The sequence below is a fragment of the Triticum dicoccoides genome, chromosome 7A (assembly GCF_002162155.2).
Source record: "Triticum dicoccoides isolate Atlit2015 ecotype Zavitan chromosome 7A, WEW_v2.0, whole genome shotgun sequence".
Taxonomy (NCBI): domain Eukaryota; kingdom Viridiplantae; phylum Streptophyta; class Magnoliopsida; order Poales; family Poaceae; genus Triticum; species Triticum dicoccoides.
In genome coordinates, this window is record NC_041392.1 from 325962917 (window position 1) to 325984747 (window position 21831).

Here is a 21831-nt window from a genome sequence, read left to right on the forward strand (position 1 = left end):
CCACTCACACCAAGCCTAACCTGTGAAACAGTGGGCAGGGGGAGAATTAGGAAATGGACACAAAAGTAGTCTTTAGAATGCATTTACTATGTGATCAAACTCATCTTACCTGCTCATCGGAGGAAATCCGAGTGCCCCTCAACACCGGCATCTCAAGGGGCGTCAACTTGCAACTACGGCCACACCGCGCTGGAGAGACCCCCAAGGAAACATCCTCGTGCGTTCCATGGAACATCAAGATGCATTTGTATGAGTAGTTTATCTTGTGAGAGAAAAGGATGAACGAGGGAAGGCCTCTAGAGATAGAGATGGACACTACTACTACCAATGTGCTAGCCCGTGCATTGCAATGGATCCAAAGTAGTAGAATAACACTTGTTCACGTGCTTGAAATATAAACACTCTAGTTTTGATATACATGTGTCAGCAGACATGACAGCTTGTCCATGGAAGTTGAACCACGGCGACCATCACGTTTCTTGTTTCTACCACTAAGCCACTGAAGTTCGGTCCCGTGGGCCCCGAGAGGGAAATGTAACTCCTGCGGCAGGCCTTGTGGTGCTCCCGTAGTATGAGCTCATGCCAAAACTGGAATTTGTTTCTTACTACTACCAACTAGTACTAGTAAGGTACACGTGCATTGCACACATGAGATTCTGGTGGTTTGTGCATTATGCTTCTACATGTGGAGCTTTCTGGATTCTAACATGTGGCAAAATCTGGTGGAATGTAAGGTTAGGCAAGTTTGATTAACTTAGGCGAGTGTTTGATTCAAGCCACACCTTAGGCAAGCCACACTAAGGCCCTACATGACATACACACAAAAAATGTGGCAAGATTCCCTTAGGCTTGCCAACTTGTTTCTCTCGTTTTGAAGAACTAATAACTTTGCCTAAGCTTAGTTGTGGCAAAGTTAGGGTCTATTTGATTCAAAGGATTGTCATAGGATCTTTGAAGGATTAGAATCCTTAGGAATTTTTCCTACGTTGGTCGTTTGATTCGTAGGATTGAATCATGTAGAATATTTTCCTAACGATTCATTTGTACTACGTTTCACAGGAATTCTAACATGCACTCCAACCTCTTGAAAGAAATCCTTTGTTTTTCATGTGACACAATCAAACAAACTCAAATCCTATAGGGATCCAATGAACATGCCATTCCAATCCTACTTTTTTCCTATTCCTGTGTTTCTGCAATCCTATGAATCAAAGAGGCCCTTAGTCATGAATTAAGTTCAACCATGGAGTCTTCTAGATTATACATGTGGCAGAATTTGGTGGATGATATCCAATAGCCAGTAGTGCTCGGATTTTCCATCTTTGTACCATCGGATTGGCTTCATCCAACGACCAACTTTCAAAGTTTTTCACACACTATATAGAGGGTATAGATATAGATGTGCCGGTCCGTTGCAATGGATCCAAAGTATATATATATATATATATATATATATATATATATATATATATATATATATATATATATATATATAGTGGAGTGCACTCTAAACACATTATCTATTTATTTTTCTCTAACCTTCCGTAGCCATGCAACCAAGCCACATAATCTTCATGGGTGCCCCCCACATCATATTATTCATACTACGTTGATTGAAAAATAGATAAATCACCCAAAACAAGATCTTCCCGTTTTTTGTTCCTACGATGTTGTGCCGTGCACGTACCTACTAGTTGTATAGTGGTAGTACTAGTAATATAGTATTAGGAGTACAAACTTGGTACTAGTAGGAGTAGTACTAGTACGGAATGCTCCTACTCTATCAATGAGCCCCGTCTGACACCAAATTTCTTGGCTTCCGTGCTACAGCTAGATCTTCCCCTCGTTTCTTTTTTCCAACCCGGCGGCGGGCGGGGTGTCGGTTTGCTCAACGGCGGTCCCACATGAAAGTGAAAATGCTAGGCAACACACCATCCCTAAGCCATGTGTCGTGCCGGACGGGCCATGTTGTACTCCCAATTCCCGGGCATGTGGGGGTGCGACGCGAACGCGGCAGGCCTTTTCCTTTTACCAGCAATGTGCTCGTGCATTGCGACGGATCCAAAGTAGTAGAATAGTAGTATTTGTTCACAAATTTGAAAGAAATCACTATTGTTTTGATATACTCCTAATATATTACTCCCTCCGTACCTAAATATTTGTCTTTTTTGAGATTTCAAATGGACTATCACATACGGATTATATAGACATATTCTAGTGTTTCTAGCAAGATGCCCACGCATTGCACGAAGTTGATGGAAAAGGTAAGCACAACTTATAAATTGACGGATGGAGTACTAGTTACAGTGATGCATATAATTAAGCAAAGGGATCGCACATGTCGGTATTAACTGGAACGAGAATGCAACAACACAGAATTAAGGCCACGATGATGCGATCACAGCCGTGGTTATAGAAGGCAAGAAGAAAGATGGATCCATGAACGTACGACCTCCTCCTCCTCAACTTAGTGCGCCGGGCCACCGACCGGCAGCTAAGGAGTGGCGGCTTTTGTGGGGAGGTCGAGTTGCTTCTCAGCAAAGGCATCCAAGGCTTCCAGCCGGTTGAGGAAGGCCAACGTCGTAGCGTCCTCACTGGCCTTGTAGATACCTACGTACACGATTTCCTCGTAGATGTGGATGTGTAGGTCGATGAATTCTTGCAGGCGAGGCGCCTCCTGGTGAGCGCGACCTCCAGGTGGACATTCTTTGTGGCGTCGGCGGGCAGTCGCAGGGCCACCAGTGCTTGAAAGAGTTTCCGGCCATGGAGGCCGATTAGGGTGGCAGGCAATGAGGAGCCCGGGCGTGCGGGCTGGAGGAGTACAGCGATGTCGTCCGCGAGCTTCTTGAGGACGGTGAACTTGTTGCTGGTGGCAACGATCATCTGGTCCAACTGAGAGTCGTAGTTAGCGTCAAAGGCGGCCATCCACCAGCCGGTCTCCAACACCGAGACGATCCTCGGCGCCATGCCGCAGGCCGGCGTCGTGGACCATCTGGCGCAGCCGCTGGCCGCTCATGAGCATCGCCTCCATGGGTCTGGAGTGAGCTCTTTTGCGCTTAGTGTAGGTGCTTAGGCAAATGCTTAGGTGCGTACGATGTGGTAGATGCATTGGAATGGAGGGTCACCTTTATATGAGGGCAATGAGGGCAAACTGCGTTGCATTCACATCGTGCAGCCTCTTTTCCCGGACCTCCTCCCATTACTTCCCTCATGCATTAATTGAAGAAGGATGCATTGGCCGTTCAACATATCGGGAACCGCTACTCCCTCCCTCATCTGCATTAAAGCCGTATCGGGAACTGCGTCGCCCGCTGTCAAATCAAATTCTCCCTCCATCTAGGTGAGTATTAAGTCATCTTACAAAAACCAAATAGTAAACACATAGGTGTGGTGCATTAACTCTCACGCTGTTTCTTATTTTTTGACATAAATAGAGGAATCAACCAAGAAGAGATGTGGGGCTTGTATGCCTTTAATGACTTGAGACTATCAAACATGACATGCAGTGGTCAGTTCGTTGCACAAGAACAAATACAACCAACGTCAGCACACACGCATCTTATATAGCATCACATCCAATGGCTATAAAAGATGAATGAGACCAATTTATATCTCATCTAGATGAGTTCTAGCAAAACTGTATTAATAATACTTAGTACTCCTGCGCCATGTATCATATATTAGTATCATGTAGTACTTTATTTATTTATGAGGTATCCAGATGGCACTGCACTGCCAAGAAAAGAGGGTAACATCAAAATTATGGACTACTTTTTTGAGTATGTTGGTAAGGTCCGGTCATAGTCACTTGTTGAAATCTCTAAAAAGACAAATACTCCCTCCGTCCGAAAATACTTGTCATCAAAATGGATAAAAGGAAATGTATCTAGACGTATTTTAGTTTTAGATACATCTCTTTTTATCCATTTTGATGACAAGTATTTTCGGACGGAGGGAGTAGAAAACAAAGTTGGTGATGATGGTGTGCATGCCATCCTACAATATAGGCCATCGGATTTATATCTAACGGATAGGAAAGAAACTATGGCAATTTTGCAAAAATATACCCACACGTCTCTCCACGTTCGCAAATAAGGCCTTCCCTCATTCAACCTTTTCTCTCACAAGATAAACTACTCATACAAATGCATCTTGATGTTCCATGCAACGCACGGGCAGCTAGCTTATTTCTTTTAAAATAGTTGCTGTGATAATTGGGTTGAAGTGATATATTTTATGTCTGCCCCGAATGATTTCAGATTCACTAGTAGTAACAAATAAAAGGTTGCCTTGTTAATTAACAGAAAACAGGGTGAAAACTATCACATGAGGCCGGTAAAAACAAGGCACACTGGGTTCAGCGTCATTGTCACTACAGCTGTGCGCGCGCGAGAAGTCTACATATCAAGGGGGCTATCGAGCGAGGCACCGAGACACAATGTTTGAGAGAGAAACCAATTGACAGATTATGATCAGATCGAGTTGTCACCCTTTTGCTGTCATTGTTGGGGGGGGAGGGAGAGAAAGACGTATCGAGAGTGTCTGCGGTAGGCATAGAGGCACAACTAGCGAGAGAGAGAGAGAGAGAGAGAGAGAGAGAGTTTGAAAGAGGAGTAGATAGATTATTATCAAGATCGATGTGCCACCCTACTAGCTCCTTCGGTGTTGGGTAGTGTATTTGTGTATGTTTGAGAGAGAAGCCAGTCGATAGATTAGTATCAAGATCGAGGTGTCACCCTACTCCTTTGGTGTTGGGAAGTGTGGGTGTGTGGGGAGGGGGGCAGTGACACTCACATATCTCTACTCTTATAAAAAACATAGTTGGTGATGATAGTGTTCCTGCCATCCTGCAATATAGGCCATCCAGTTTATATCCGACGGACAGGAAGGAAACTATGGCAATTTTGCAAAAAGATACCCACACCCCTCTCCGCATTTGCAAATAAGGCATTCCCTCGTTCATCCTTTTCTCCCACAAGATAAACTTCTCATACAAATGCATCTTGATGTTCCGTGCAACGCATGGGCATCTTGCTAGTAGGGAGAAGAAGTTTGTGTGACACATATCTAGCTATATTAAGGGATAGGTAGATAGCATATGTGTGAGAGACATTAGTGGCTGTGGGTGGGCGGAATTAAAGGGGTGGGCGTGTTAGACATAGAGAGCGTGTGTGTTTCTGTGTGAGAGACCTGTAGGACGGGGTAGAAAGACGAATTTAACCCTGACGGAGGGAGAGAAATACACGAAGTGCGCATGTGTGATTCCGATGCCCACAGGGAAATGAGATATGTATGCGTGTGAGAGAGATTGCACAATTCATTCACGTATCACTATCTAGTGATTGTGGACGTGCATTGCTTGAACATAAGTCAATATCTACTTCGTATCATGGCCAAAGGTACAATATTGATTCAACGCTATAAAGATTGGACACTCACATATCACATTTTTTTTCTATTTAAATAAGCCTTTTTAGTTGTGCATGCCAAAGTTACAGTGATGTTTCTTCAAACAACCAATGTAGCTATCATGAACATGCACCATTGTTACTCTTGCATTCAAATTCATTAGTCCTGGATGATTTAAGTTTCTATTTTGAAGTAATATATGTAATATTCATATATGAATTCAACGGGTACGCAATTTATGAAATGGAGGCTATGTAATCATATGAGGTAACACTTTTAAGTAGCTGACTACAATATCCATTTCTTTTTGTGCGCCTCTACACTAACACATCAATGCATTATGTTTAAAGTAAATAACCAATGGCACTAAATTATCTATTTACACGAGAAATACATAGGCTGAGCGTTTGATCCCCTTTTTTGTGAACGCGCCACTACACCCGTATGATTGGCCGCGTTCGTGTGAACGCCCAAGTTATCGGCACATCATCCCGAGTTATTGTCTTTTTTCTGGGGTGGACTTCACACCAGTTATTAACTGCTGACGCGTGCCCTGTGTACACAGTCTAGCATGACCTTCTCGCTAGCACGGTCCAAAATTAGTTGAAACTGGATACGAACGATCCCGCGGGTGGCAAAATCTCCCGCCTCCTTCTAAAATTTCCGCCACCTTAGTCTTTAGCATGTGAAATCCCCCTTTTGTCCTTGGTGCACGGAGACCAACAGTTACAATACCGCCCTCATCTACATGATAGGTCGGGGCTGCTTTGGTAACTTCCGGTTCCCCCACTACACGGCACCCCCATTTCCTCTCCCCCTCCCGCAAAAACGACTAACTCCACAGCACCCGAGCATCTTACATCACGCCGTCCGTACTTCATCGCCCTTTCTCCCCTCCCCTCTCGAAACCCTAGACTGCTCATCCACCGGCGTACCATAGCCCATTCACTGCCAGCGGCGTCCACCTCGCCGGATCTGCTTCTGCGGCCGCATCTACCCCTCCCACCTCCCCTAGAAACAAGTAGACTACTCATCCAGCACTGTACCACAACCCATTCAGTGCCGGCCTTGTCCACGGCGCTGGATATGCTTCGCCGGTACTCTCGTCAACCGCCGCGCATCTGCAGCGGCTCATTCGTACTCCCCACTAGAGATGCTTCGTCCGCTCCCCCCGGAGCCGCCCCACCGACGCCCCCGTCGACGGCCTCTGATCCTCTTCACCGACACCTTCCTCAACCCTACCGGAGCCGCTTCACCAACACCTTCCTCAACCCTACCGGAGTAGCTTCGCCTATATCATTCTCAACCCTACGGGGGCCGCTTTGCCAACTCACAAGTCCACGGCCTCAGATCCGCTTCCTCGCACCCTCATCCAACCTATTGGAGCAGCTTCTGACGCCCCATCCACGGCCGCAGATCCGCATCACCGACACCACCCTTAACCCAACCACCGGAGCAGCTTCTGACGCCCCGTCCACGGCCGCATATCCGCATCCTCGACACCATCCTTAACCCAACCACTGGAGCAGCTTCACCTACGCCCTCGTCCACGTCCATAGATCCGCTTCGCCCACACCGTAGTCCACCCTACCGGAGCCGCTCCACAAACACCCTACTCGACGGTTCTAGATCTCCTTACCGGACCCCGACAGCCAGCGCAGCGTCATCACCCTCGACGTTTCTAACCTGATTCCCACAGTCTGGAGAGATGCCAAGCATCCACCACGACCTAGGTACTTGTCACCTTTAAACCCATCCAGCATCACCTGCCCGATGTACTTCAAATATACTAACCGGTCGCTGTTACCTGTTATGCAGCTGGCAAAAACTACAATGACAATGTTTCTTCTAGATCTAACAGCTTGGCCAACAAAGATCCTGGACTGAGGCATTGCTATGATCTTGTAAGCGCGTCTCTCTCTCTCTCTTGTATTGTTCTGTGCCTGCCAGCGTGCTTTGCTAGGATTTTCGACCAGTAATCCCTTTGTGCAGACAATGATTTCTACTACTGGCTGCTAAATTAGATATGTAGATGTCATACATGATACTACCTCGTACCTCCGTTCCTAAATATAAGTCTTTCTAGAGATTCCACTATAGGCTACATACGGAGCAAAATGAGTGAATCTACACTCGAAAATGCATCTATATACATCTGTATGTGGTCCATACTGGAATTTCTACAAAGACATATATTTAGGAACAGGGGCAGTACATTACACAAAATCGTAGGTGGCATGTAGGAATTCCAGTGCACTACATTAGGCTCCCTTAGAGTGCCTGCTAGTCCAGCATACAGAGTCATGGCTAGTTTATGGTACACACACAATCGTTAATTGGTGGTTTAAATATGCGCAAAGGATATGCAATGTAGTATCATGTAGAGATGTCTGAAATTAGCCGTGTCAACTTGCAGATAGGGTTACACAATGAAAAAGTACAAGATGTATGTGGCAATTTCATGGAACATTGCAAAAAGGAGAGGCAGCGGTGAGCCTATACAATGTGCCATGGTACGTCACTCCTCCATTGCAATCATCGTGACATGTTATTTGTATGCCAGTTCTATTAGCCAAGTTTCTTAGGGACAGTTATTACGAGTTATCCTAAGAAAATAAGCACCTGTGAATATAAGCTCCATGTAATAAGCCAACTAGTTATTTTCATTGCGTTTTCAGCTTATCTTTGGTATGATCAGTGGAAAGTCTAGATTGCATTATATTTTTTTCATTTTGCTGCCCATATGGAAATTAATTTGACTTGCAAACATCACAAATTGAACCCAGTGTAGTAATTAATATGATAGGAAAATAGACCATCACTATTTGCTCAAAATGCAAATACAAAGATACCATCTACTTGGCACAATCTACTTTGGTTAATGTTTTCCATAGAGATCCCATTGCCTAATTTAAACAAAGAACGCATGACCCACATTTAAATGAAGAACAATTATTTATTGAAATTCGATGGTCCAAGTGGCTGGTTATTATCGTATAGCAGCACCACCTGAAAGCATCATATAGCAGCAACAGCAGCTCATAGCAACTCATCATACAGCAGCAGCAGTCTGCAATTCATCATATACCAGCAGCAGCTCATAGCAATTCATCATATAGCAGCAGCAGGAGCATCTCATAGCAATTCATCATATAGCAGCAGCAGGAGCAGCTCATAGCAATTCATCATATAGCAGCAGCAGGAGCAGCTTGTAGCAACTCATCATATAGCAGCAGTAGGAGCAGCTTGTAGCAACTCATCATATAGCAGCAGCAGCAGCAGCTCATAGCAATTCATCATATAGCAGAAGCAGCAGCTCATAGCAACTCATCATACAGCAACAACAGCTCATAGCAATTCATCATATAGCAGCAGCAGGAGCAACTCATAGCAATGCATCATATAGCAGCAGCAGAAGCAGCTCGTAGCAATTCATCGTATAGTGGAAAGGGGAGTGGAGATGCAAGCGGGCAGGGCAATGAATGCTTGCGTGTTTGTTTTTACTTGAGGGCCAGGTGTGACGCGGGCGTCAGCACTTGCATTTTGTGTGTAATATAGGCAGACAACAGAGTCATTTCACTATTCCCCTTCCCTTCAATTTTTAGTGAGGTTCTACCCGAAACACCCCCTCCAAAGCGAAATTAGTTAAGCCCAAGCCCATAACTCAAAAATGACTTCTTTACATCTTTTATGGATTATTTTGACAATATGCCCTGAAAAGGCGGAATCGAACTGGCCCTTAACCTGCAATTCAATTGTGCGTGCAATGATGAATCACTCCTGCCTGCTATCTATACATTTAGGCATCATCATACATGGCATAACCTAATACATGTGCATTCCATTGTAGAATCTGGAACTATGCAATGTTTATGTTAGTTCATACGTTGCACATGATGTTTAAATGCCCCTTAAATCTGGTCAGTCAAGTGATGGTCTTTAAGCCTCCTTCTTTGCTTCTTTTCTTGATATGTAAGATTTGCTCACACATCTGTTCAATTGCTTGTTTGCATCAGCCATCCATACTAGGACTGTTTGCTTTGATTACTTGCTGTTCTTGACATAACACTCTAACCGAGCTTGTCAATGATTTAAACACTAAGGGTTGCTGTAGTGGCGCCTTGTCTAACTCATAGGTGACATAAAGGTTTGGTTGTACACTATAGTAGGCTCTCCAAGAGTACCTGGAGATCCAGTTGAAGGTATGCCTAGTTTTTACATAGTGCAGGCATAGTAAATGCTCATTTCAAGATATGCGGCATGTTTCATTATGTGGTGTTGTTTTGTTATAATCTCATTCTTTTGTGTTCACAGACTGGAAAATATGCATATTTATCTTCCAAGGAGATGAGTAACTAGTTTGTGTCACCTTGCAGAGGGGGTGCAATGAAGATAAGATTGAGGATTTCCAAGTACAAGATGTTAGGAAGGAGCCTTGCAAGAGAAGTAGGAGCTACACTGAGCCTCTTCAACCTGCTAAGGTAAGTCACTGTATGCAACTCAACAGTTCAATTCCTTGTTTGTTTCAGGCATAGTTAATTTTCTCTTTTCAATTGCTTTATTTGTCCTCAGTTAATGAGATGCCCAAATAATCATGCCTGATGTTCGGTACTTGTATCACTATTAGTTGACATAATTAAAGGCCTTACCATTTAATTACTCTGCCGAAGTGTGCCTGAAGCTTTGAAGTCTATTAACCAACTATTATTGCATGAGGCTCACAATCTAGTTTATACTATGCTAATGATTGCATAGTTTTGCCTGCTGTAGTATGTTTGTATGAAACCCTCTGCTGTTCATTATGCTCCCTAAGACTTTAATTGAGGCAAAGAATGGCCAACCGCTTGCTTACTTATACGCAACATGCTGTCTAAATTTGTAACTTGTCCGTATTTTCGATTGGGCCCCAACATCATGCTCCTCTGGTGAGCTAAGAGGGATTTCTGTATGTAGGTTGCACAGACTATCTTTTTTATAATTTTTAAAATATCACCTGCTTATGCTTCATGATGTGTAACATTATTTTGAAAGTGACGTGTAACATTATTGTTAGTCCTGTTTTGCCATGTAGTACAAAATAGTGTCTTGTTCGCTTCACTGTTGTAACTATATTTTTGCCCCAGTCATGTGTACTTACAGAAACATTTCAGGATGAAGTGACATCAACACAAAGATCTGCGAGCAGTGCGGCATGGTCGTTACCGAATGATTATGGATTGGAATTGGAATGTGCTGATGTTCTCGAGCATCAACTAGAGGTGGCAAGACAACGTGTACATGATTGTCAACGTATAATCAACAAGTTGAGACTGGACATGCAGGTATTAGATGCAGGAGTCAAAAAAATGAAACAAGACACTGAGGTAACCATGAAGGAATTAGAGATTTTGCAGACTGAAATTTGTGCTATCTGAATCCGGCCAATCCTATTTTCTGAAGAGATTATAGTTCAATTGGAGTTAAGTTAATGCGCGTCCATGATGTATGAGCTGTATTTGCCCAGTGTATGTAATTTGCTGTTTGTGTATGCTTTATTATCACCTGTGCCGAACCATAATGCCCAGTGGGTATAGTCGGCTGTAATTTCTTTATTGTATAGTGTAGGATTATTCTACCTTTCTATGCCTTGATCTCTTTGTTGTAATAGTGTAGGCTTTCTAGAGGTGATAGTATTGAGTAGGATAATTCTTTGAATATGCTATATCGTTTAAATGGGGGCCAATTCGCCCAACCATGGCCCTTCACGGGCCGTCAGATCCATGGGCCTTCTATGTCTCGTAGGATCCATGGGCTTTCTACGTCTCGTAGGATCCATGGGCCTTCTACGTCTCGTAGGATCCATGGGCCTTCTACGTCTCGTAGGCTCCATGGGCCTTGTACATCTCGTAGGATCCATGGGCCGCCGGCTCATTTATGGGTCTTGTACGGGCCTTTAATGGGCCGTAGATGGGCCTTTAGTGGAAATCGTACATTTTATGGGCTGACCATAACGGGCCGTTAATAGGCCGTATTTGGTGATGCTATGAAAATGGCCCAACAGACTAACGGTCCGCAAATGGGCCGACCGTAACGACGGGCTAAATTTGGCCCACAAACAGAAAATGATAGTAACGGGCCGTAAGTAACCGAATGCTGCAAATGAGCCCAAGAATAAATGGGCCCTCAGAAGGCCAAAAGTTAACTTGGGCTGGAAACGGCCCAACGGAATAACGGGCCGTTAATGGGTATAAAGTGATACACTGTTCATTACGGGCCAGTTTCACCACGGGCCATTAATGGGTGTAAAGTAATACACTGTTCATTACGGGCCAGTTTCAGCACGGGCCGCTAATGGGCCAAGAGTTACAAAGGGCCTCATATGGGCCGAAAGACGTCATGGGCTATACATGGGCCAGAAGTGAAAACAGGCTGGAATCATATTGGACGGCCCAGATGACGCTACTGGGCCTAATTCGGATAGGGCATTACGAGCCTTGGATTAGCGGGCTGTAAATGGGCTATATGCGAACAGGCCGTTAACAGGCTTTCCATGGGCCGGCCCGCCAGCTTATGACCAAGTCAAATGGGCCGGCCTTTTCACAGGAATGGGCCACTGTTGGGCCGTGCCACGTGTCGACATATCATAGGCGCCTTCTGTCCAGTGAGTGGATGACATCTGTCCCAACGATGAGCCGACATGTGTTTCCTCTAGCCAATGATGATTTTACACGTGGAAAATCCCCATTGGTCGGGGCTGTTAACGGGTTATCGGATCCAAAACCCGACCCGATAGCTTAACAGCGTTCTGTTACGGTGGATGCCACGTGTTGGTCACCCTTTACGAAAGCACTTCTGTGACGCGCGCTTTATTGTCATGGAAGTGGACACTTCCGTGATGATAATTTTGGTAATGTCATGGAACACTTCTACGACAGCACATGTATGACTATCTTGATTCTGTCATAAATTTGTCATGGATGTACATGCATGACAAAAAAGCGACCTATTGTGACAAACACGTATCATCACGGAAGTGTATTTTTTTGTAGTGCAAGTAGAACGCTTTAAGTGGATCCATAACAATAGATTTTTAGTAAGCAAAGAAGCAAGCAAATAGAAGGCACATGGAAACACAAAGAAAGATACACACGGGAAGAAGGCGAACGAAACAAGAAGGCGAATAAAATGGCAAGGGTGAAGTGGGGGAGAGGAAAACGAGAGGCAAATGGCAAATAATGTAATGCGAGGGATAAGAGTTTGTGATGGGTACTTGGTATGTCTTGACTTGTGCGTAGACTCCCCGGCAACGGCGCCAGAAATCCTTCTTGCTACCTCTTGAGCACTGCGTTGGTTTTCCCTTGAAGAGGAAATGGTGATGCAGCAAAGTAGCATAAGTATTTCCCTCAGCTTTCGAGAACCAAGGTATCAATTCAGTAGGAGGCCACACGCAAGTCCCTCGTACCTACACAAACAAATAAGAACCTCACAACCAATGCGATAAAGGGGTTGTCAATCCCTTTGCGGTCACTTACGAGAGTGAGATCTGATAGAGATGGTAAGATAATACTTTTGGTATTTTTATGATAAAGATTGAAATATAAAGATTGCAAGATAAAATAGATTGGAAACTTATATGATAAAAGATAGACCCGGGGGCCATAGGTTTCACTAGTGGCTTCTCTCAAGATAGCATAAGTATTACGGTGGGTGAACAAATTACCGTCGAGCAATTGATAGAAAAGCGAATAATTATGAGAATATCTAGGCATGATCATGTATATAGACATCACGTCCGTGACAAGTAGACCGACTCCTGCCTGCATCTACTACTATTACTCCACACATCGACCGCTATCCAACATGCATCTAGAGTATTAAGTTCATAAGAACAGAGTAACGCATTAGGTAAGATGACATGATGTAGAGGGATAAACTCAAGCAATATGATATAAACACCATCTTTTTATCCTCGATGATAACAATACAATACGTGTCGTTTCCCTTTCTGTCAATGGGATCGAGCACCGTAAGATTGAACCCAAAGCTAAGCACTTCTCCCATTGCAAGAAAGATCAATCTAGTTCATAGATAATTCAAAGAGACTTGCAAAGATAACGAATCATACATAAAACATTTCAGAGAAGAATCAAATATTGTTCATAGATAGACTTGATCATAAACCCACAATTCATCGGATCTCGACAAACACACCACAAAAAGAGTTACATCGAATAGATCTCCAAGAAGATCGAGGAGAACTTTGTATTGAGATCCAAAGAAAGAGAAGAAGCCATCTAGCTAATAACTATGGACCCGAAGGTCTGAAGTAAACTACTCACGCATCACCGGAGAGGCCATGGATTTGATGTAGAGGCCCTCCGTGATCGAAGCCCCCTCCGGCGGAGATTCGGAAATACCCCAAGATGGGATCTCTTGGGTACAAAAGGTTGCGGCGGTGGAAATAGGGTTTCGTGGTGCTCCTCGATGTTTTCACGGTATATGAGTATATATAGGAGGAAGAAGTAGGTCGTTTGAGCTACAAGGGGCCCATGAGGGGGGAGGGCGCGCCCAGGGGGGTAGGCGCGCCCCTGCCTCGTGGACTCCTCGTTTGTTTCTTGACGTCCACTCCAAGTCCTCTGGATCACGTTTGTTCCAAAAATAACTCTCCTGAAGGTTTCATTCCTTTTTGATTCCATTTGATATTCCTTTTCCGCGAATCACTGAAATAGGCAAAAACAACAATTTGCACTGGGCCTTGGGTTAGTAGGTTAGTCCTAAAAATAATATAAAAGTGTAAAATAAAGCCCATTAACATCCAAATCAGATAATATAATAGCATGGAACAATAAAAAATTATAGATACGTTGGAGACGTATCAATGCTCATCATTCAAAGATTTAGTGCCAAACATTCTAATGCATTCTTATTCTAACACTTTGGCACAATTATCGGAATCCTTATTTTCATGAAAGACATTAAAAAGATGAAGCATATGAGGTATCCTCAATTCCATTTTTTAATTTTCTTTTATAAGCTAAACTAATGATAAAACAAGAAACTAAAAGATTTGATTGCAAGATCTAAAGATATACCTTCAAGCGCTAACCTCCCCGGCAACGGCGCTAGAAAAGAGCTTGATGTCTACTACACAACCTTCTTCTTGTAGACGTTGTTGGGCCTCCAAGTGTAGAGGTTTGTAGGACAGTAGCAAATTTCCCTCAAGTGGATGACCTAAGGTTTATCAATCCGTGGGAGGCGTAGGATGAAGATGGTCTCTCTCAAGCAACCCTGCAACCAAATAAAAAAGAGTCTCTTGTGTCCCCAACACACCCAATACAATGGTAAATTGTATAGGTGCACTAGTTCAGTGAAGAGATGGTGATACAAGTGCAATATGGATGGTAGATATAGGTTTTTGTAATCTGAAAATATAAAAACAGCGAGGTAGCAAGTGGTAAAAGTGAGCGTAAACGGTATTGCAATGCTAGGAAACAAGGCCTAGGGTTCATACTTTCACTAGTGCAAGTTTTCTCAATAATAATAACATAATTGGATCATATAACTATCCCTCAACATGCAACAAAGAGTCACTCCAAAGTCACTAATAGCGGAGAACAAACGAAGAGATTATTGTAGGGTATGAAACCACCTCAAAGTTATTCTTTCTGATCGATCTAGGTACTAGAATAACACCTTAAGACACAAATCAACCAAAACCCTAATGTCACCTAGATACTCCAATGTCACCGCAAGTATCCGTGGGTATGATTATACGATATGCATCACACAATCTGAGATTCATCTATTCAACCAACACAAAGAACTTCAAAGAGTGCCCCAAAGTTTCTACCGGAGAGTCAAGACGAAAATGTGTGCCAACCCCTATGCATAAGTTCACGAGGTCACGGAACTCGCAAGTTGATCACCAGAACATACATCAAGTGGATCACGTGATATCCCATTGTCACCACAGATAAGCACATGCAAGACATACATCAAGTGTTCTCAAATCCTTAAAGACTCAATCCGATAAGATAACTTCAAAGGGAAAAACTCAATTCATCACAAGAGAGTAGAGGGGGAGAAACATCATAATATCCAACTATAACAGCAAAGCTCGCGATACATCAAGATCATGCCAAATCAAGAACACGAGAGAGAGATCAAACACATAGCTACTGGTACATACCCTCAGCCCCGAGGGTGAACTACTCCCTCCTCGTCATCGAGAGCGCCGGGATGATGAAGATGACCATCGGAGAGGGATTCCCCCCGGAAGGGTGCCGGAATGGGTCTAGATTGGTTTTCAATGGCTACGGAGGCTTCTGGCGGCGGAACTCCCGATCTAGGTTATTTTCTAGAGGTTTCTATATTTATAGGAATTTTTGGCATCAGTCTCACGTCAGGGGGTCTCCGAGTCGTCCACGAGGGTGGAGGGCTCGGGAATCTTCTGGCCCAACTATTTTACTCCGAGGGCTTCTTTTGGTCCATAAAAAATCATCAAAAATTGGCACGTCAATTGGACTCCGTTTGGTATTCCTTTTCTGTAAAACTCAAAACGAGGAAAAAACAGAAACTGGCACTCTAGGTTAATAGGTTAGTCCCAAAAATCATATAAAATAGCATATAAATGCATATAAAACATCCTAGATGGGAATATAATAGCATGGAACAATCAAAAATTATAGATACGTTGAAGACGTATCAAGAATTTACCACCTATTGAAGAGATACATGGCCTTGATAACCCGACACAGGTAGTAAAGGTAAATTCTCTCTATAGATTTGATGAAGGTGATATCCCTCGTTATAAGTCTGCTATCCAATGCTTAGATGAGTTTGATAATTTTATTGTTAAACAAGAAAACTTCAATGCTTATGTTGGTAGACAATTGAAACACAATGTTGATATGCTTGAACACTTGTGTGATTATATGTCTAGAGTTAAAGGTGAACTTAAACTTATTAGTAAACATGCTTCTATGGTTACCACTCAAGTAGAACAAGTACTTAAGGCTCAGAATGATTTGCTCAATAAATTAAATAATAAGAAAAATGATAATGCTGTTAGAGTTATGACTAGAGGGGGTAAAATGACTCAGGAACCTTTGTATCCTGAGGGCCATCCTAAGAGAATTGAGTAAGATTCTCAGAGAACTAATGTTGATGCTCAACCTAGCAATGATAATGACGTAGAGATTGAACCTGCCGTTGATCTTGATAACCCACAATCAAAGAATCAACGTTATGATAACAGAGACTTTGTTGCTAGAAGCACAGTAAGGAAAGAGAACCATGGGTTCAGAAACCCATGCCTTTTCCTCCTAAACCATCTAAGAAAAAGGATGATGAGGATTTTGAGTGCTTTGCTGAAATGATTAGACCTATCTTTTTGCGTATGCGTTTGACTGATATGCTTAAAATGAACCCATATGCTAAATACCTGAAGGATATTGTTACTAATAAAAGAAAGATACCGGAAGCTGAAATTTCCACCATGCTTGCTAATTACACTTTTAAGGGTGGAATACCAAAGAAACATGGAGATCGAGGAGTACCAACTATACCATGCTCCATTAAAAGAAACTATGTTAAAACCGCTTTATGTGATCTTGGAGCCGGTGTTAGTGTTATGCCTCTCTCTTTATATCGTAGACTTGATTTGGATAAGTTGACACCTACTGAAATATCTTTGCAAATGGATGATAAATCAACTGCTATACCTGTCGGTATTTGTGAGGATGTGCCTGTTGTGGTTGCAAACGTTACTATTTTAACGGACTTTGTTATTCTTGATATTCCCGAGGACGATAGTATGTCGATTATCCTTGGTAGACCATTTTTGAATACTGCAGGGGCTGTTATTTATTGCAACAAAGGCAATATCACTTTTCATGTTAATGGTAATGAGCATACGGTACACTTTCCGAGGAAACAATCTGAAGTCCATAGTATCAATTATATTGGAAAAATTTCAACGATTATTATTGGAGGTTTTGAATTTCCTCTTCCTACTGTCAAGAAGAAATATGATATTCTTATTGTTGGGGATGTGCATATCCCCGTTTAGGTAACCTAGTGTTATTCAAAATTTCTCCGGTTTCATGCGATTCGGAATGAGTTTGTTAACAAGATTTGATCATCCTTGTTAGTGGATTCCTTTTGATGAGCATGAGATGGATGAAGTTAGAAAGCACAAACTTCTGTACCCTCTTTTTTACTTTCTGTTATTTATATTAAATAAAGCAAAAATAGTATTTTCTGTCTGTTTTCTGAATTATCCTTGCAAAAAATACCCCAAAAATAAAAGTTCTCCAAATGCCCTGAAAATTTAATATGATTTTTTTCCAGAATATTTAAGAATTATCGGCACTAAGAACACACGAGGGGGCCTCACCATGTGCCCACGAGGGTGGAGGGCGCGCCCTACCCCCTGGGCCCGCCCCCGCCTCGTGGACCCCACGTGGGTCCCCTCCACTTATTCTTGCACCCACACACTTCAACTTCCTCCAGAAAAAATCATCCACCAGCTCAAACCCGTGTTCTAGCTCATCTTGCTACCATTTTCGATCTCCTTGCTCAAAGCTCCATTCACAAATCTGCTTTGGGGGATTGTTCTTCGGTATGTGACTCCTCCAATGGTCCAATTAGTTTTTGTTCTAGTGATTTATTTATTGCAATTTTTTGCTGCTTAGGTGACCCTGTTCTTGACCTTGCATGTCAAATTCATGTGGTCAAAAGTAGTTTTAATGCATGATATAGCCTCTAGGCACTTGTAGGAGTAGTTGCTATCAATTTTGTTGAGTTTAGTTCACTTTTATTTTGAGACACTAAAAATTTCAGAAATTTTTCAGAGGAAGAAATATGTTTAGGAAAATGTACCAAGGTGGTTCCTCAAGGAAGTAAGGCCCAAGGCCCGCAATACGCGAGCCGAAAAATGAACTACCAAGGGAGGCTCAAGTGTGGCCTTGTGAATGGCCGTTAGAGGTTTCATGGTCCAGGCAGGCATCACGGAAGAATTTGAAGCATATGTGCGTAACGCTGATCTTGAGAGCTTCGTGTCAGATAAGTGCTGGCAATACCTCTAATTAACTGATTCATTTGTGAGAAGGTTTAAGTTTACATCCTCACGCAATTCTCACAATGTCCTATTTGATCTTTATGATAAATCTTATACCATGGACTTATAAGATTTTAATACTGCTTGTAAACTCCCACAGTGGGGTAGTGCTAGTGAACCTCGCAAATCTGAATTTAAAGAATTTCTTGCTAGTATCACTATGGGGGAATCTAGAGAAATAACACAAGCTACCATAGGGAGCATTCATTTTCCTGCCATACATTATTTTGCTCTCTTCGTGGGTAGATGCATTAACGGTAAGGATGAGGCATGTCATATGTGTGTTCCTGATCTTAGTGTTCTCAAGAGTGCTGTATTAGGAGATAAACAATACAACTTGGGGGCTATTGTTGCACGTAGGTTGCATCTTAATGGTTTAACTGGAGATTTGTTTGGTGGAATTTATGCAACTCATGCAGCTAACTTTCTTGGTATACCCATACGTGGGGATGATATTGAGTTGCCTCCTGCTTATCTAGATTATAATGCTATGGTTCGTCATCAGTTTGTTGAGAAGAACGATCAGTTCCTCCAGTACCGACTAATCTTTGACAGACAGTGCACTGTCCATGTTGCTCTCCCTACTCCTGCTTTCTTTGATTTTCAGACAAAAGGGAGATATGTTATAACCAGGGAGGAGGCGAACGAGTACGAGAGGAGGACGAAGGCATCTTGCCTCCAAGCTGCAGCTCATGAGGCAATTGCCGCTTGTAACACCCACGATGCGGCTATATATATCCCACGTGTCGGGGCACTACTTAGAGGCATAACCGCATGGTAGGCATGTCGCAAGAGGGGTAATCTTTACACATCCCATGTACTAAATAAGAAAGGGATAAAGAGTCGGCTTACAATCGCCACTTCACACAATACATAAATATAACATACATCATCCAGAATACAATCAAGGTCCGACTACGGAACCAAAATAAAGAAAGACAACCCCAAATGCTAGATCCCCGATCACCCCAACTGGGCTCCTCTACTGATCATCCGGAAAAGAAACATAGTAACGGCCCGAATCCTCGTCGAACTCCCACTTGAGTTCGGTAGCGTCCCTTGCACTGGCATCATCGGCACATGCATATGTTCGGTAGTATCTGTGAGTCACGGGGACTCAGCAATCTCACACCCTCGCGATCAAAACTATTTAAGCTTAAGGGGTAGGAAAGGGTAGTGAGGTGGAGCTGCAGCAAGCACTAGCATATATGGTGGCTAACTTACGCAAAAGAGAGCGAGAAGAGGAGCAAAGCATGGGTGAGAAGCTAAAAATGATCAAGAAGTGATCCTAAAGCTACTTACGTTCAAGCATAACACGAGACCGTGTTCTCTTCCCGGACTCCGCTGAAAAGAGACTGTCACGGCTACACACGCGGTTGATTCATTTTAATTAAGTTAAGTGTCAAGTTTTCTACAACCAGATATTAACAAATTCCTATCTGCCCATAACCGCGGGCATGACTTTTGAAAGTTCAAAACCTTGCTGGGGTGTCCCAACTTAGCCCATCACAAGCTCTCACGGTCAACGAAGGATATTCCTTCTCCTAGGAAGACCCGACCAGACTCGGAATCCTAGTTACAAGACATTTCGACAAAGGTAAAACAAGACCAGCAAAGCTACCCGATGTGCCGACAAATACCGATAGGAGTCACACGTATCTCGTTCTCAAGGCACACCGGATGGGCAAGACGTCGGGTTGGCATAAACCCTGGTTTCCCAGGGGGCGCCGGACATCGCCTAGTTTCGACCAACACTCAGAGGAGCACTGGCCCCGGGGTTTAAAATAAAGATGACCCTTGAGTCCACGGAACCCAAGGGAAAAGGCTTAGGTGGCAAATGGTAAAACCAAGGTTGGGCCTTGCTGGAGGAGTTATTCAAGGCGAACTGTTAAGGGGTTCCCATAACACCCAACCGCGTAAGGAACGCAAAATCAAGGAACATAACACCGGTATGATGGAAACTAGGGCGACAAGAGTGGAACAAAACACCAGGCATAAGGCCGAGCCTTCCACCCTTTACCAAGTATATAGATGCATTAAAGTAAACAAGATATAATAATGATATCCCAACAAATATCCATGTTCCAACAAGGAACAAACTCCAACTTCACCTGCAACTAGCAACGCTATAAGAGGGGCTGAGCAAAGCGGTAACATAGCCAAACAACGGTTTGCTAGGAAAGGTGGGTTAGAGGCTTGACATGGCAATATGGGAGGCATGATATAGCAAGTGGTAGGTATCATGACATAGCAAAAGAGCGAGCAACTAGCAAGCAAAAATAGAAGTGATTTCGAGGGTATGATCATCTTCCCTGCAAAGTTCTCAGAGTTGACGAAAGCTTGATCCTCATAAGCATACTCAATAGGTTCCTCGATCACGTACTCGTCTCCCGGCTCCACCCAAGCAAGAACACAAGCAAAAGGACCAACAATCAATCATGGTGCAATGCACAAACAACATGATGCAAAACATTGCATGACATGCGGGATGTGATATGCAATGCATATGCGTTCTTCGGAAGGGAAAGATTGAACCAGGCATCAACTTGGCAAACCAAGTGTGCTGCTGGAAAGATGAGATGATTTCGGTCGAAATCGATATAAAGATCACCGGAATCGGATGCACGGTTTGCAAATGGCAAGCAAAACAATAATGGCAGAATTCTGCGATTAACAGCACAATGCCATCTAGAATGCAACAAGAAACTAAGCTACTTCACTCCAACATAGCAACAAGGCACATTGTAGTGATCTACTCAAGGTGCTTGACAAAACATGAACACTGAGCTATGGCTAAATCACACAAGAGCAGGTTCAAACAAGCATGGCAAAAGTGCAAAAGATATCAACATCACAGACTTAGTGAAAATACTAACATGCCAGGAATAACATCAGGAAGCCAAATTTAGAGCAAGCAAACAACATGCTATAGGAACATATCATAGCAAAAAGGCATGAAATGAAACTACTAAATGCATAGAACAAAAGTCCCTTACTGATCATGAGCCAAAAAGGCACAGAAGATATGATGGCACCCATGTAAACACAACAAGTTTTATTAATAGATTCAGATTAGCAGAAAACAGAGCATAGCATAAACAGAATTACGATAGCAACTTTGCAAGCTCGATTCACTCACCACAAGGCATTGCATAACAAAACAAGCATAGCATCAGCAAGAAGACATGTTCATGGAGATAACCATGGCAAGAGCAAATTCATAGCATGCTTGGATCAACTACAACAACCATGGCAAAATTGATTAACACGTAAACAATCTGCCAGGAACATTTTATAGCAAAAGTAGAGCAATCTTAAGACAT